At 46.1% G+C, this 15080-nt stretch overlaps 1 protein-coding gene across 7 annotated transcripts in view; it reads right to left on the bottom strand.

Annotated features, from left to right (window-relative positions):
• Nucleotides 1-15080, bottom strand: part of EVA1A (eva-1 homolog A, regulator of programmed cell death) — a 203248-nt gene that overhangs the window by 52698 nt on the left and 135470 nt on the right. For 2 of the 7 annotated variants that reach the window (XM_050972353.1, XM_018921447.3), the window contains exon 1: nt 14410-14581. The exons of 4 other annotated variants lie outside the window; for them this stretch is intronic. The gene's annotated coding sequence lies outside the window, so the exon portion shown is untranslated. Of the gene's footprint in view, nt 1-14358; nt 14582-15080 lie in introns of those variants that run through there. One more of the 7 variants, XM_050972354.1, reaches the window with a different exon arrangement.

The following is a 15080-nucleotide window of genomic DNA, read 5'->3' as shown; positions in this document are numbered from 1 at the left end:
AAAAGACCTCTAAGATCATCAAGTCCAACCATTAACCCAGCACTGCTAAACCCACTACTAAATCAGACCCATCTACACATTTTTGAACACTTCCAGGGAGCTATTCCATCACTTCCCTCGGCAGTTTGTTCCAATGCCTGTCCACACTTTAAGTGAAGAGACTTTCCCTAATATTCAACCTAAACCTTATCTGATGCAACCTGAGGCCATTTCCTCATTTCCTGGGAGAGGAGACCAACTCCCACCTGTCTACAGCCTCCTTTCAGGCAGGTAAAGTCACCACTTAACTTACCAACAGCTACCAGAAAGACATGCAAGACAATTTCCCTTTTAACTTTCCTATAGTAAACAAAGTCCAATAGCCAAAGTTGCCTTTGAAATGACAGACAGGATGTACACATGAATCTCAGTGTATACAACAGGAGGATCAGGGAACAGGTAGCCTACACTGTAGATACTTGCTTTGACAATGCTGCCATTGCACTGCTTGCACTGCCTCCTAATCCTTCTGCAGGAAACCTTCAAATACAAAAAGTTATTAAATCCAGAAACAATAAATTATCTGCAAGGAACAGAGAGAAGAAGCAGCTCCTCTAATCTCACAATGAAGAAGCAAAGGAAATTGCATCATCCCCCGGATGGGAGAGCAGTGTGGCTGGCCAGGCAGACAGAGGGATCACTGCATTGGCATCAGTGACACTGCTCACAAACAGACAGACAGACAGCTCTAGAGGAGAGGGCTGAAGGGAATGCCTAGATACAGCTCCCTCCTAGCCATCTAAGAGTCCTGACATAATCTCTGTATCTGGTCACTATTTCTCATGTACAGCACAACAATTCCCCAGCCATATTGCATGGGGGGAGTGAACTTTGCTGCTCAGACACATTTCTGATGCGGTTCTCAAACAATGTGGGAAATACAAGTTGTAATTCTCTTTGGCCAAGTGTAAAACCCACCAACTACAATGTGAAACATAGCTGAAAAACTACACTTGTCTTAATTTTCAGAGGAATGTAAAAAGAAATGAGAAACAGATTTGACTGAGGGGGTTTTTTTTAGCACTACGATTTTTTAATTTTTTTTTTTCTGATCCATTATCTCGTCGGTAGCAACACAGTTTATTTTCTGGCCTCCTTCCACAAGCTCTCTGGGTCAGATAGAGGTATTTGTTTTAATGTAATAAATATGGTTGTTAACCAAAAAGAGGCAGATGTTTATCCCCAGAATGTTCCCTACACGTTCTCAACCCCCTTTCACCAAGATTATTTCTTGTCTAAATTAAGTGCATTTAAAAACCTGTCTGAAGCAACTACTCCAGAGGCCAAAAATTGCTGTTCCTTAGTGGAGAATGATATCTTGTGGACTTCATTCCTTCTGGTCATGCCCCTCACTGTTTACATCTCCCCAGAGGAGAGTAAATGCTGACAAATTAGAGGAGCACCATTTCAGACTTGGTCTCAGAATCACAGAATCACAGAATGAGTCGGGCTGAAAGGGACCACCATGATTCATCTGGTCCAACCTCCCTGCTCAAGCAGGGTCATCCCAGAGCACAGGGCACAGGATGTGCCCAGATGGGTCTGGAATACCTCCAGTGAGGGGACTTCACACCCTCTCTGGACTCTCTGTTCCAGTGTTTGGTTACTGCACAGAAAGGTTCTTCCTCACATTCAGGTGGAACTTCCTGGGCAACAGCTTCTGCTTCTTGTCCTGTTGCTTGTCACCACCAAGCAGAGCTTGGCTCCATCCTCTGACACCCTCCCTTCATATACTTATATGCACTTATAAGTCTTTCCTTCTTAGTGCCAGGTTAGAGGTTTTTCTATGGCTCAGCCCCTCTGAAGACTTAATGTATGGAGACCCTTACACCATTAGCCTTGACCCAGTTGTAGTGACTGTCCAAAAAAACAAAAAAGGAAAAAAAAAGAGCAGAAATCTACAAGAAGCCAGGTTCACAGCTGACAAAGTAAAGACAGATTAATCTGCATTGCCTGAGACCAAGCTCACAGCCAGTTTCTACAGAGACACCAATAAGCAGCAATTAATGCTTGTCTGAACCCTTCAAAGCCCTGATATTCCATCTGCTTCTGCTGCATCAGTTTTCCAAACTGAGCTTCGTGCTCACTGGGGACCATCCTGCAGCTCTGCCAGCTGAGGTGTTACTGCTCACTCATACAAGATCCAGTTTAAGGCAGCAGAAGTTCCTCATCTTGCCTAAACTGGACATTCCCAAGAATCTGATGAATCCCAAGTGCAAATTGAAAGCCAAAGGTATATCTAACCCCAGAGAAGCAGAACAGAAATCAAAAGCACTGACAGGGAGCTCCAGATTCCAGCAGGGACTTCAGCATCTACCTATCAGCCTGAGTGACTCAACCAGGAAGAAGTTGACCCAAAGAACCGCAGAAAGGGGCAAAAACATTTTAATTTTTTTATTTTAATATAGAGGCAGGAACATTTATCAGCTAAAAGAAAAACCTCCCTCTCCATTGGGATTTGCCTGGGTAAACACAAGTCAACCAAATTGCCCGGCCAGCCCCTCACCCCACATGCAGCCGACACTCAGAGCCAGACCCCTCTGCTCGCTCCAGCAGGATGCTCTGCAGCTCCCCTCCTCTGAAGTTTGCTTACATTGCTGCCTCCCTTTGCTGACATTGGCAGCTTTCTCAAGCCTTTGCATAACTATTTTTTCTTGGATATACTTAATCTATTTATTTTTATCCCATCTGTGAGAAAAAGCGGCTGCAGCACAAACCAATCTGCTCTGGCAGCGCCGCCAGCCCTGCAGATCCCATGGCCCCCTCGCCAGGCTGCTGCAATGATTTCTGTTTATCTGGTGCTGCTCTTGGGCACTCACCCATGTCCTATCCCAAATGCACCAGCAATTTGGGACAGGACAATGTGCAAGTCCTCCTAAAGGCCTCTTTCAAGGTGAATTAACCGAGCCTCATGCATGCAATATTGCTGGGCGTGGACTTTCAGACTTTTCTTTTTCCATACAAAGTTTTAAATGGGTTTAGACTGCAAATTTTCCTGAGGGATCTCATGTGCACTGCATGCACAGGTCCTGCAAATGAAGTTGGATGGACTCCCTGGGAGAACCTACTACAGCTCAGGGGGCTCCCAGCAAGGATACAGGGACCCCCAAGGTTACATGGGCTGCTTCAGAGGGAAACAGGGCCAATAGAAGAGACAGTAACAGCTTTACCCAAATCAGCTGCTAGCAGTGGTGGAAATACCACTGCCAAGGATGGTACCCCTTGAAAAGCAGGGGTGGGACGCCTGGTGTGATTGCCATGGGATTTAAGCCAAGGCAAGTCTGTGGCTGCTGTTATCCAGGAAGATGGGCTGAATGGTCTCACTAGTCCTTTTTGAGCTTTTACTTAGGTACCTAAACAGCTGGGTTTGCCTACTTTGTGAGACGGTGTCCAGAAGGATGTGAGATGTACTTTGTGGGATGGTGGCCAGTGATTGGTGCTACACCGTGGATCATGCTGGCTTGCCAAGTACTGGAAAATTCTCCAGGATGCAAGGAATCATGCAACCATTTAAGTTGGAAGAGACCTCCAAGATCATCAAGCCCAGCCATTAACCCAGCACTGCCAAGCCCACCACTAAACCATGTCCCTCAGAGCCACATCTATATGTCTGTTAAATCTCTCTAGGGATGGGACCCCACCACGGCTCTGGGCAGCCTGATCCAATGACTGACAACCCTCTCTTTGAGGAAATTCTTCCTTCCACAAAGGCCAATCTAAACTGGCCTTTGTGCAACTTGATGCCTTTTCCCCTTGTCATCTCACTTGTTTCCTGGGAGAAGAGATCAACCCCCACATGGCTCCAACCTCCTGTCAGGAGTTGTAGAGAGCCAGGAAAATGAGGCTGTTTCTCTCCTTCTGCCACCTGAGGTAGCACAGCATTGGTACTAAGCCTGTGGTTTGGAATCATGAGCAATATGTCATTGTCACAATGAGATCTGCAAAACCACTTCAAGCAACTGTTTGTAAATCCATTTGGGTTTCTAGGTCCAAACATTTGTAAATTAATTCCCACCAGCTGGAAATACAGCTATCTGTAAATACAGCTATCTGAAATGACTATCTGACAAATCTCCAGTTATACAGGAAGGCATAAAGACACTATGCTTTTTTAAATCAATATTTTAAATCAAAATTTCCTGAAGTAAATATGTAAAACAAAGATTTTTATAAAAGAACATGCCTGAGTACTTAACTCTCCCTTCTACTGTCCCCACTTCTGAATGAAGAAGCAGGACACAAAATGGTTTTTTTATTAAAAAGGACTGACAGGTCAAATTATACTCTTATATCACTTCACCATCTTATTTTAAAATATCCATATCCTACCTTGCACAACATTAGAAAATTATTTTATTTATACACAATTTGGTAAACTTGGAATATTTGCCTCTTTATTTTTATTTCCCCCCTTTACTTCACTAGCTCACTGGCCAGCATAGAAATGTACAGGGATGGGTCTTCTTTTGTTTGCAGAATGCTTCAGGCTTAGGGATTAATTAATTCAGAAGAACAGAGTACATGGAGTTCTTGGGGAGAGGGATGTAATTACTGCATTTGAAGTTCTCCAGCAAAAAATGTTAAAGTGGCAATTTTTTGGAGTTAATGCCTTTTCCTGCTGCTCATTCTGGCTGGAGGCATCCTCCTGTCCTTCCTGACTAGGATCCATCTATTCCTTACTGAAATGCAGGAGAAAAAGGAGATGCCTCCTGTGAGATTGGGTGGGGAAGAAGCTGTGGTCCACAGGTGAAGGAGGGAAACACAAAGGACCCGGAATGCTCATTTTCCTAAGGATTTCACTTAATCAAATTATCACCAAACAGCAAGCCATTTCTAACCACTAATTACTCACTGCCTGGAAACTATTTTGAACAAATGTAAATGTACAAAATTTGGTTGATGATAGCCTTGAAATGTAGATCCTGGGAAGCCTGTGAACTTTAACAACTGTGGAGAAATAAAACCAGAGTTTCTTTTAATAACTTTGATCCTGTTCTAGGGGCAATACACAGGCACACATAACGGATCTTTCCTTCCTCTTTGTTTTCTTGCCAAGGATGGTCTTTGGAAACAGCACTGTTAGCTGCTCCATACCATTTATCCTCCAGAATGTATCAGATGTTGTTTAAATAAATGCATGCTAGAACTTTTCTACAGTGCCTCCTGGTAAACTTCAGCTATGAAGAGCCTACATTCAGACTGAAGGGGCCAAAAAAAGATGAACTGAAGTCAAACAGAACAATTCCATCTCATCCTGCAGTACCAGACTCTGCATGATGATGTAACAGATTAAACACTTAGAAGAACTAATGACAGATCACAGGTGTTTCCCCACTAACACTGCAGCGTCCCTTAGCACTGACTTCTTCTCCTTCTCCTTTGAACCTCACAGGAATGACTTGTCACTGTGCATTGCACCACAGCAGTGCCACAGCTGAATCAACAAGGCAGGCATGGACCAAGGGGAAACAGCCCCTCAGATACCCTCGAGTAGTCCATGGCCCAGTGAAAACATGAAGGTAGAATTAACTCCCTTAAAAGCCATGGAAATTTTATTTTAAGTTTTCCCATACTGAGTTTTTAATCTGAATGTACTTATGGCCCTCTGCAGATTGAAATCATCATGTTGTTTTCTGTAGACCAAAGTTCAAACTCTTGTGGAGGTTCACATTTTCCATGTTGGCATTTAGTCCCTACAGTCTCCATCACAAAATTTCCGCTCAAAAGCAAGACACAAAGCTCAAGATTTCAGTGAAAGAGAGGATGGAAGAACTGATGCAGCTCCTCAGCTGCCTACCTTGTGACCAGGTCTTGAAATTATAACTGCCCTGAAATAAAGTTTATGCAGATTCAGAAGATAAGCAGCACAAAACCATGACATAGGCAAGCTGCATCCATTTATCAGTAAAGCAAAAGCAAATACAGATGGAACCACAGATTTTTTTTTTCCTGAGCTTCTGTTTGGAATTGGATTTTTCTTCCAGGGTCAACAAAACCTCTAGTTTCAAACTTCTGCATATATGCTCTAAGAATTAGCATGCTGTGAGGTATTGCTGCAGACAGCATGTGTTTTCTCAAGCAACATATGAAACAAAAAGTCATGGGGCTTTCTTCCACCCTTTCCTCCTTATTAACACTAGCAATCACATAGAGCTTTTCACTTTTCCAGGGCACCACAAGCAAGAAGGAATGAAACCTCTGACAGGTGGCTTTGAGGTAGCACTCCCACTTTGCAATTGGATAAGACGACCCTCCTCATGGCAGAGAAGTTGGACTGGGGGAGGTCACAGGCTTTCTTGCTCTTCCATCTGCACTTGGGCTCCTCCTCATGTCCACAGTGGTCCTGTGTGGCACACTGGGTCCCAAGAAGCCACTGAGACAGGGATAAAATTTAGGGTGCTTGTGTCAAGCTGTGCTTATTTGAAATAACTGTAGGCTGTCCAGGAGACAGGAAAAGTCAACATAGGAGGTTTTGTGTCCACTTCACGAGCTTGCTTCTCTTTAGCAGGTGGTTTCCCTCATATCTTTGCCTGCATCCCTGTACTTCACAAAAAAAACCTTCCTTCTTCCCTAGGTCAAGTTTTGTTTTGCTGGTTGCTGTAGGCTTTCACTTCATCTCTGAGCTGATTCACACTATGTGATCTCTGCCATGAGGGGAATGAATCAAAGGTCAAGAAAGCTCTAGTGGTCTTTATGTAGCAGTGAGTTCTGGAATAATGAACATTTCAGATTCTAGAACTTTACCATCTATGCTATTACACACATCTCTCACAAGGTTTGTGCTTGAGTATTAGAACAGGCTGCCAAGGCAGTTGGTGGAATTTACCAGTCCCTGGAAGTATTCAAAAAGGGTGTAGATGTGGCACTAAGGGACATGGATAAGTGGTGAACACAGTGGTGTTGGACTCAATGGAACTAGAGGTCTTTTTCAACCCTGTGTTTCCATGATTCTGTGATTTTAGTCCAAGCTTACTGGTAGCCACCAAATAAGGCTCAGAAATCTGCATGTGTCAAGTGCATGAACCACTGGAGCACTTAATGTCTTCAGACACAGGTACTTCAACCTTCCTAAAATTTTCTTCCAATATCCATTGTGGCCACCAGACATCAGTACTTTGTCCTAAGCACCTGTCTCAGAGGGTAAGAAAATAACTTAGTTATTCATCTCCCCACAAAAGTTTGTAACACATACTTACTTCAGAGTTGGGAACCTGTTTGTCTGATTCTGGAGTCAGTACCATTTACACTTGCTTTAAGGACATTTTATATACTCAGGAGGGGGTGAAAGCAGCTTAATGTACCTGAAAATTGGTCCCACAAAATCTCCACTTGCCCTGTAACTGCTATTGTCACACAAAATGGGAACAGCTAATGTTTCAGAGAACAAACCATACCAGTTCAGGGCAAATGGGTGCACAGACTTTATCATTGTTGCAGTGCCAGGAAAATGAACAAATTTGCCCCCTGGGTTGAAGCTAAAGAACAAAATTCTTGAGCCCTGCCTAAAATCACATGGGTCTGTTTGGCTCGTCTGATGTTGTTCCATGGTGATTCACAAGCATTGCTCTGCCTTTCTGTGTGATGCTTGGCAGCCAGCTGCACAGTCAGAGCTGTGCAGAGAGCAAACAAGGGCCCTGGTGCATACTTTTTTTTCTTGCAGGAAAGCTCCTGCCTTAGAGACAACTCTAGAAAACTACAGTCAAGGTCCAGACAGAATCAAAAAGTACTTAGTGTTGTTGGAAAATAAAGCCAGATTGCATGGCCTGATAGCCATGTCATTCCCTTCTAACATGCACCATTTCTCTTAGTAACAACAGGCAGTGCCTCACACACTGCTTTTGCAAATAATGATTAAGGTCAAGAATACTTCCCCAGATTGTAGCCTGTCCCTTGCACCTGCAAAACCTGAGTTATGGAAAGTTGACTTGAGGCCACGTTTAATAAAAGCCTTGCCCACATGTCACAATAGTGAAGCTGCAGCCATCCCACCGAGCAGCATGACCTGGAGCAACTATTTTAAGCATTGAGGCATTCAGCAGAGTCAGAAGGAGTCAGGAGCACTGAATTTCTGAGGAGTGACTCAGAACCTGTACTGTACATGTAGGGTCCAAGGTGACAGGGTGTCTGGAAGGACAATTAGGTGTTCCCTTGTGTGCCCAGTGTGGAGGTGCTGAGAGACAGCCAGCTGGAAACACCAGGGGTGTATCTGAACAGGCACCTGCCTCCTGCCTTGCTCCTCTCAGAAGCTGGCTGACATGGCACAGAAGCATTTCCTACATTTCAGCTGGAATTTCTCATAAGTGGTGCATGAGATATTCACCACCTGGCCCAGCATCCTCCTGAAGGACAGGTGATGCAGACCCGTGCAGGGAAGCACAGCCTGAAGGTGGAGGTTGACTTAAATATGGCCAAGGTGTACTTCTGTCTCTGTGGGAAGGGTTTGTGCTGCACTGTTGCTGTCCTTCTGTGAAACTCGTGTTTTGAAGCAGTTTGTCAGGAGGCATTAGCATGCCTGGCAGGTTTACCTAGCTTGGGCTTCTGCAAAAAAGGAAATGAAGGGAATGAAGGGAATTCCCAATTTTGCATGTTTAAACAGTAAGACTAAAAGCTATTTAGAATCCTGCTGACCATATCTCAGATCCTGCAGGCTCAGTGCTGTTCAAGCCTCCTTAGCAGGCTGAAGAGCACCCTTCTAACTTCTGAATTGTATCAGAGGAAGGAAACACTTACAGAGCTCTTCAAGAAAAAAAAGGACTGGCCTCTGACAGTTGATCAGTCTCTGCTTCCACCTCCTGCTTGTGGGAGAGAGGTAAGGGACCTTCCCTACACTTTGGGTACATCTTTACCCCTTCATTCCTGTGCACACCTGGCACCACACACTGCTGTGATATTCATGGCTCCTAGGAGAGCTGTTTGTACTTGCTCTGTGATCCAAATCTGAAAAATACACTTTAATCTAATTGTAACCATTGTATCAAGCAGAGGAAAAGAATTAAGAAACTTCAGCTTACAATGTGCCAACTATTCTAAAAATCAGATCATTGTGGATAATAAACAGTGAGAAACAACAAAACAGGAGTCAGAGGAATTGGAGTCTTTAATGGTCACTGATGTAGTAAATCAGCACTGCAGTTTAACACACACAAATGTAGTGTAAAGTTATATATCTGAGGGAAAGGACTGGACTTGAAAGCACATATTTAAATGTGACACTCATGCAGTGCCCTAGCCAGGAAAATGAGGCTGATTTCATCAAAGAAAAATAAATCTCTGAAGACTATGCAGTCCATGGATACATTAATAAAAAAGAAGGGAAAAAAAGTAGTCCAACCATAGTTTAGGCTATGTCAGAGGGGAATTACAGTGACTAGTAAAATAAAAGAAGCACAAGACAGATTTTATTAAGTTAGTGAAGTAAGTCTGGATGGGAAACTCCAAAAGACTGTCTTCCAGGTAGTGTGAGAAGTACCAGTGAGGATTATAGGTCAGATTCAGCTGCTGTCTCCATCCTTAGCACAGGGTCTGAAGAAAACTCAGATTTAGTTAGTAAGCTCCCAGAATATACTTAAGATTGAACCTGCATATTTCAATTATGGCAATTTCAGATGTTCTTAGCTTGTCACTGCGCCAGCCCCTATGGAAACAACCCCAACTTCAAGGACAGGTAAAGAGAAGAAAGCAGGGATTAGTGGTCTTTCCATTTTCAGTGGTCAGTGAAGGAGAAGAATGCTGAATTATCATGGTCACAGAGGAAATCAGAGGCCAGATCTGTGTTCTTTTCATAACCACAGAACACCTCTGAGAACTCTCCCAGGTGCAGGTACACAGACATATCCACTCCAGTGAAAACCAGCCACTGCTGGTGTGGCAGGGGACAGACTTCCTCGTGCTCCTAAGGTTAAGAGCAAACTAACTCTGGCCAAGGACACTGGAAGGAAACTTCTGGTTTTTAGGAAAGCCACGGTTCTGCATGGGTGCAAATGGCCTGTGATGCACTCAGAGACCCAGTGAACTGCTAGGAACTTCCATCAGGAAGATGAGGTCCAAACAGCTTGAGTTGTGATTTCCACCAGTGGCTCTGGGGAAATCAGGTATCTCAGAGTGAGCACCACAATGCTGACCTTCCTCAGAAGCCAAATTTATTCTCAGCAGAGAAAGAAAACCTCTCACAGTTGCCAGTTTAAGCTGATCAAGAACTAACAAGAACTAGAGGAGCAACAGGAGTGGCCTCCTCCACTCTGCCTCCAGAGAAAAATCTGGCTTTTATTACAAAATTCCAGCCTGGAGCTTCCTCCCACAGAATAGACCAAGGAGGCCCAGACTTGTATGAATTAACCAAAAATAACACTTCCAGGGAGGGAGAGGATGATTGAGGGAATTGCTGATGGGATACAGAGGCCTCTCACCTCCTTCTCACCAGTTCAAGTCCAGAAGTCAGGAGGAAGGAGAGAAAGCCTCTGATTTTGAGAAGTTTGTTGGCTTTAGCTGATTTACTGGGAAGCAAGTGACTGCCACAACCACCATCATGTCAGGTAGCCCCAAGCCAGTGGACAGAAGAACAAAAACTGTCCTTCCCATCTCCACAATAATCCATTTTAAAGAGCTGTGTGTTGCATCTGTGGCAAGGCTGATTGACAGTGAGCTCCAGGCTCCACCAGCAAATATGTTTAAAAATAGCCAAAGCAAACAGGATTCTGTCTGGGGAGGGAAGGAGCCAGGCACCTTTTTGGCTGTGTTTGGCCAGCAGCAGGGATATGGTCTGGTTAATCCTGACCATCTCCACTACACATCCTCATTTCTATGGCAATGCCCCATAAACAGAGCAGGGATCAGCAGCTCCCTGGAGCAAGGAGGCAGCACTGTCCTCAGGTAGTGGCACTGCATTAGAAGAAGGAAAACAAGAAATTTGTGCAGGCGAGCTGAAGACTCACTAGAGCGTGTAAATGTTACCTAAATTTGTGCATCAGCATTTAAATACCATGAGAGCTGGAGCTGGAGCTGAGCAAGAGCAAAGCAGTTGAACACAGAGTGTCTGATTCAGTCTGGGGAGATGGAGAAGCACAGGGAGCTGGAAAGCACCCACAAACAGGGCCAAGGCTACCTCAAATGCTGCTGCTGTTCCTCAGGAGAAGCTGTGAGACACTGAAGCAGATGGCAGCCAACATACTGGTGGGCAGGGCAGAATCCTCAGAGCAACCTCGGGCAGGACAGGGAGCATGACACCAAGCTCAAGCAGCGAAGCAGGAAAAAGCAGCTCAGAGAAAAGGACCACCAGCGCCAGAAGAAGCCACCAGTGATAGGAGATCTTTCCTGGGGGTCTCAGTGGCCATCGTGGGTTTGTGGAGCTAAAGAGGGGTCTGGCTCAGGGACGAGAAGTTGCACAGACCCAATGTTAAAAAGCAGGATTTGTTTGCCCTGCCCTTGTGCAAAATGAGAAAAGGGGAAGGGAAGCATGTGCCCACCCCACCTTCTTGCAGAGTCTTCACACCCTGTGGCCTCTTAGAACACTGGTTCCCCCCCTGCAGTGGAGTGGCTGTTGAGAGAGGCTTTACTCAAGGTAATGCTTTGGTGAGGTAATCTAAGACAACAGGATTAAACTGAAAGAGACAATTTATGTTGTGCAACAGGAAATATTTCCAGACAGTAAAGTCTGTTGGGCTCCGGAGCACTTTCCCAAGGTAAGCAGCAGAACTGGAATGGCCATCCCTTGGCTCATCTGTCAAGGCTACACGAGCACTGTGTGGTGTGGAGAGCACGCTCACACAAGGAGAGAGACAGGACAGGGACCCTGGGTTTGCTGCTGTTACAGCAGTTCTGTGTAAAAACAGGGACCCAGCTTTTGCTCCTGCACAGAACAAATTTCTATTGACAGAAGAAAAAGCTGAGATGTAAGGCAAGTAAGAAAAAAAAAAAGCCAGAAAATTCTTGGTGGTACTTTAGACCCTTCAGTTCTCATCCTGATCTTGCCCTGAGTGGGTTTCTCTTGTTTTGCTTTCTCCTTTGCAAGTGTCAGAAAATTATTAAGGGACTGATATTAAGGGATTGATTTTTACCTGCCTTCCACTGCTGTAAATCAAGAATAATATCACTGGAATCAGCAGGGTGATCTCAGCTTAAAATGAAGTGGGTTCACATTTAAATCCAAAAAAATTAAGGATGAAATTATGTTCACCTCCCAGCTAGCACATAGGTAAAGATTTGGAATAGTTTAGAAGCCAACTCCCAAAAACTGCACTGGAGACAGAGGTTCATCCCTCAACAGCTGTATATATGGGTGGGTTTCCAAAGGCATGGGGGTCATATCCCCTTTTCAAGCACTCCAAAGCAGCCCCTGAAGCTCAGCCAGCCCTCTAGTCACCTTGCACAGGCAATGATTCCATTCACCTCAGAGCTGACTCGCCTGTTGAACCCCTGTGAAAATGCCAGGCGGTCACCCTATTTCCTTTCACATCCAGAACATAGAGCACTCCCGGTAAATGCTGTTTCTTAGGCTCCAAGGAGGTGCTGAGAGCGACTCCTGCTACAGTTTCTCTCCCTCTGTTACATGAGCTCATTACTCAGTTTTGGCTATGTATGTCTCTGCTAGTAAACTAACCCCTGCCAGAGCCCATTCTTCTGCCCTGAAGCCAATTGGCACAGCCTGACGCCTACATATTATTAAACTCCCTTACACTCTGAAACAAGGTGACTACATCCAAACTGCCTTTGGAGTGTCCTGGCCCTTCCTGAACTCCAGCAACACCCAGAAGTTGTCTCAGATCAAGCCCTGTGTGGTAGCACAGATCCTCAAGCCCACCTCACTAGTACATGTATAAGCCTGCTGTGAGAATACTGAAAGTGAATTCTTTTTGTTAAATCCTCCAGTAGCACAACACTCAGAAAGAATCTGCAAGACTAGAAGACCCAAAAAAGGATTTCCTACTCGACTTGATTAAAAAAAAAAAAAAAAAAAAAGTGTCTTTCATGGAAGAACTGTGAAAAAACTTTGCGCTTTTACCTAGAAACTGGCTCCAGGCAAAGCTGTCAGTGAATGTCTCCTGGGTCCCCTATTGCTTATGGCAGCAAGACAAGGGGTGCCAAGGCTGGACAGGGAGCTTGAACTTTCCCCAGCCATGGGAGGAGATGTGCCTTGGCTGGGGGCAGGGGAGAGGGACTGAAGTGCTCAGGGTGAGCCCAAAGTCCCTTTCCTACATACCCATCTTGTACCTTTTTCCACTGCTTTCTCATTAGGGAAGGGGGGACAGAGAGAACTCTACTGCCAAACCAGCATGAAACGAGAGGGAGCTGAGGGAGCAACATGAATCAAGCAGTGACTGGGAGGTAAACACACCATACACAACGCCTGGGGATCATTTCTCCTGGGGCCAACTCCAAGGCTTTTATTGCCCCACTTACAATTAGCTGGTAAATATTGTACATATAATTGACCTTTCTAAATGCTGCTGGGTAGCTGGAGGTGCTGGGAGCTGATCCTGCCTGTGAGGACCCGGAGTTGTGCAGCACCGACTCTCTGCCGGTGCGCAATGCTCTGCAAGCGCTTTTCTCCCTCGCTTACCGACACATGGAGATTTACTGCCCCGTGTCAGTGAGTTCAAGAAAGCCTTTTAACTCTGGAAGCTCCGGGAACCGGCTCCAGCACATGCTTCGGGATTTATCCGTCACTTTGTTATGCCTTGTTTGTCCAAGAAACAGTCAAGACTGAACGAGTCAGGAATGACAGAAATAGTACATGAAGTCACAGTGGCTCCACTTTAAAGCACAAGCATTTGTGTCGTTTTCCTACCAAATATACGTGTATTCGGCGAGCAAATAGGGCAATGGCAGAGGAAAGGCAACACAGGCAAGATTTTACAAATGCCCACTGAGTTGTGCCCGCTCCTCCAAGCGAGGTTAACACAGATTTCCACATGTATCAGTTTTTTCTGCTCAGAAAAGCAATCCCCTGGACTGGACACATTCACAAACCCCGTGAACGCTGCCTCAAGCCAGCCCTGGGAAAAACCTGTGAGCACAAAACTGAAGCTGGAAGACAAACACGTAAGAGAAAAGGCTGAGCAGCTCCTGCTCTTTGCCTCACCTCCGCTCGCTACCTGCCCGGCTTCTGTACATCCCCGTGCCGCTCTCCCCCTCTGTTCAACAGCCCTTTTTCCGTCACTCACATCAAGCCACCAGCAAAACAGCACCAATGCCAGCCCTCGCAGCTGACCTGTCCTACGGAGTGAGACGCAGAGGGCTCCTGTCCCCTCCCCGTCCCCTCGCAGCCCCTCGCCCACCCAAACACCCAGCCCCGGCATCCCCGGCCGCCTCGCTCCCCAACACCTGCACGGACAGCAGGAACGGGCGAAGTTTGCGGGATGGCTTTGCTCTCACCGCCTCAGGTTCCCAGCAGCCTGGGACGCACCGCGAGCTGCGTGGAGAGAAGAAAGTTGTTCCAGCGTTCGGCTTCTTGGCGCTCCTGGCAGCAGGCTAGGAGCCGAGCCCGTGGGGACAGCAGGAGCAGGAATGCGGCTTGACAGGCGGGAGCGTGAGGTGTGCCCAGCGCTGTCACATCCTCCCCAAAAGCCGCCGGCCGGGAGGGAGGGAGGGCGGACGCCCTGCGCGTCTGCGGGAGGGCTGGAGCGCGGAGCGAGTGTCGGGGAGGGCAGCAACAGGAAATGACACAGAAACTTCACCAGGCTCCAATCCAAACTTGGCCCCTGACATGAAAGAGAGGGGAGGCAACTGGGGGCGGGTGGGGGGGAAGAGAAATTTTTACCCCTCATTAACCAGCGTAAAAATCTGCTGACTGAAAAAAAAATCACTGTGACAAGTTTTATTAAAGCAAGGAATGAAGGGGGTAGGGGCGGGATTCCCATCAGAGTTTATTTACTTGAGCAGGAGTGGTGCGATGATGTTAGACGCTAAGAGCAAAATGCCATTTTCAGCAGTTTCCTGGCTTTTCTAAGCTCTCGGATGCTCCAGCGTGTGCCTGAGGGCAGCAGGCAGGAGTGAGGTCCCTCTGCCCCAGGAGCCCCGGCACGTCTGCCCGGGGCTGCAGGAGC

Source organism: Serinus canaria, chromosome 3 (genome assembly GCF_022539315.1).
Source record: "Serinus canaria isolate serCan28SL12 chromosome 3, serCan2020, whole genome shotgun sequence".
Taxonomy (NCBI): domain Eukaryota; kingdom Metazoa; phylum Chordata; class Aves; order Passeriformes; family Fringillidae; genus Serinus; species Serinus canaria.
Note: the sequence above shows the minus strand (reverse complement) of the source record. Positions and strands in the feature narration are given on the sequence as shown.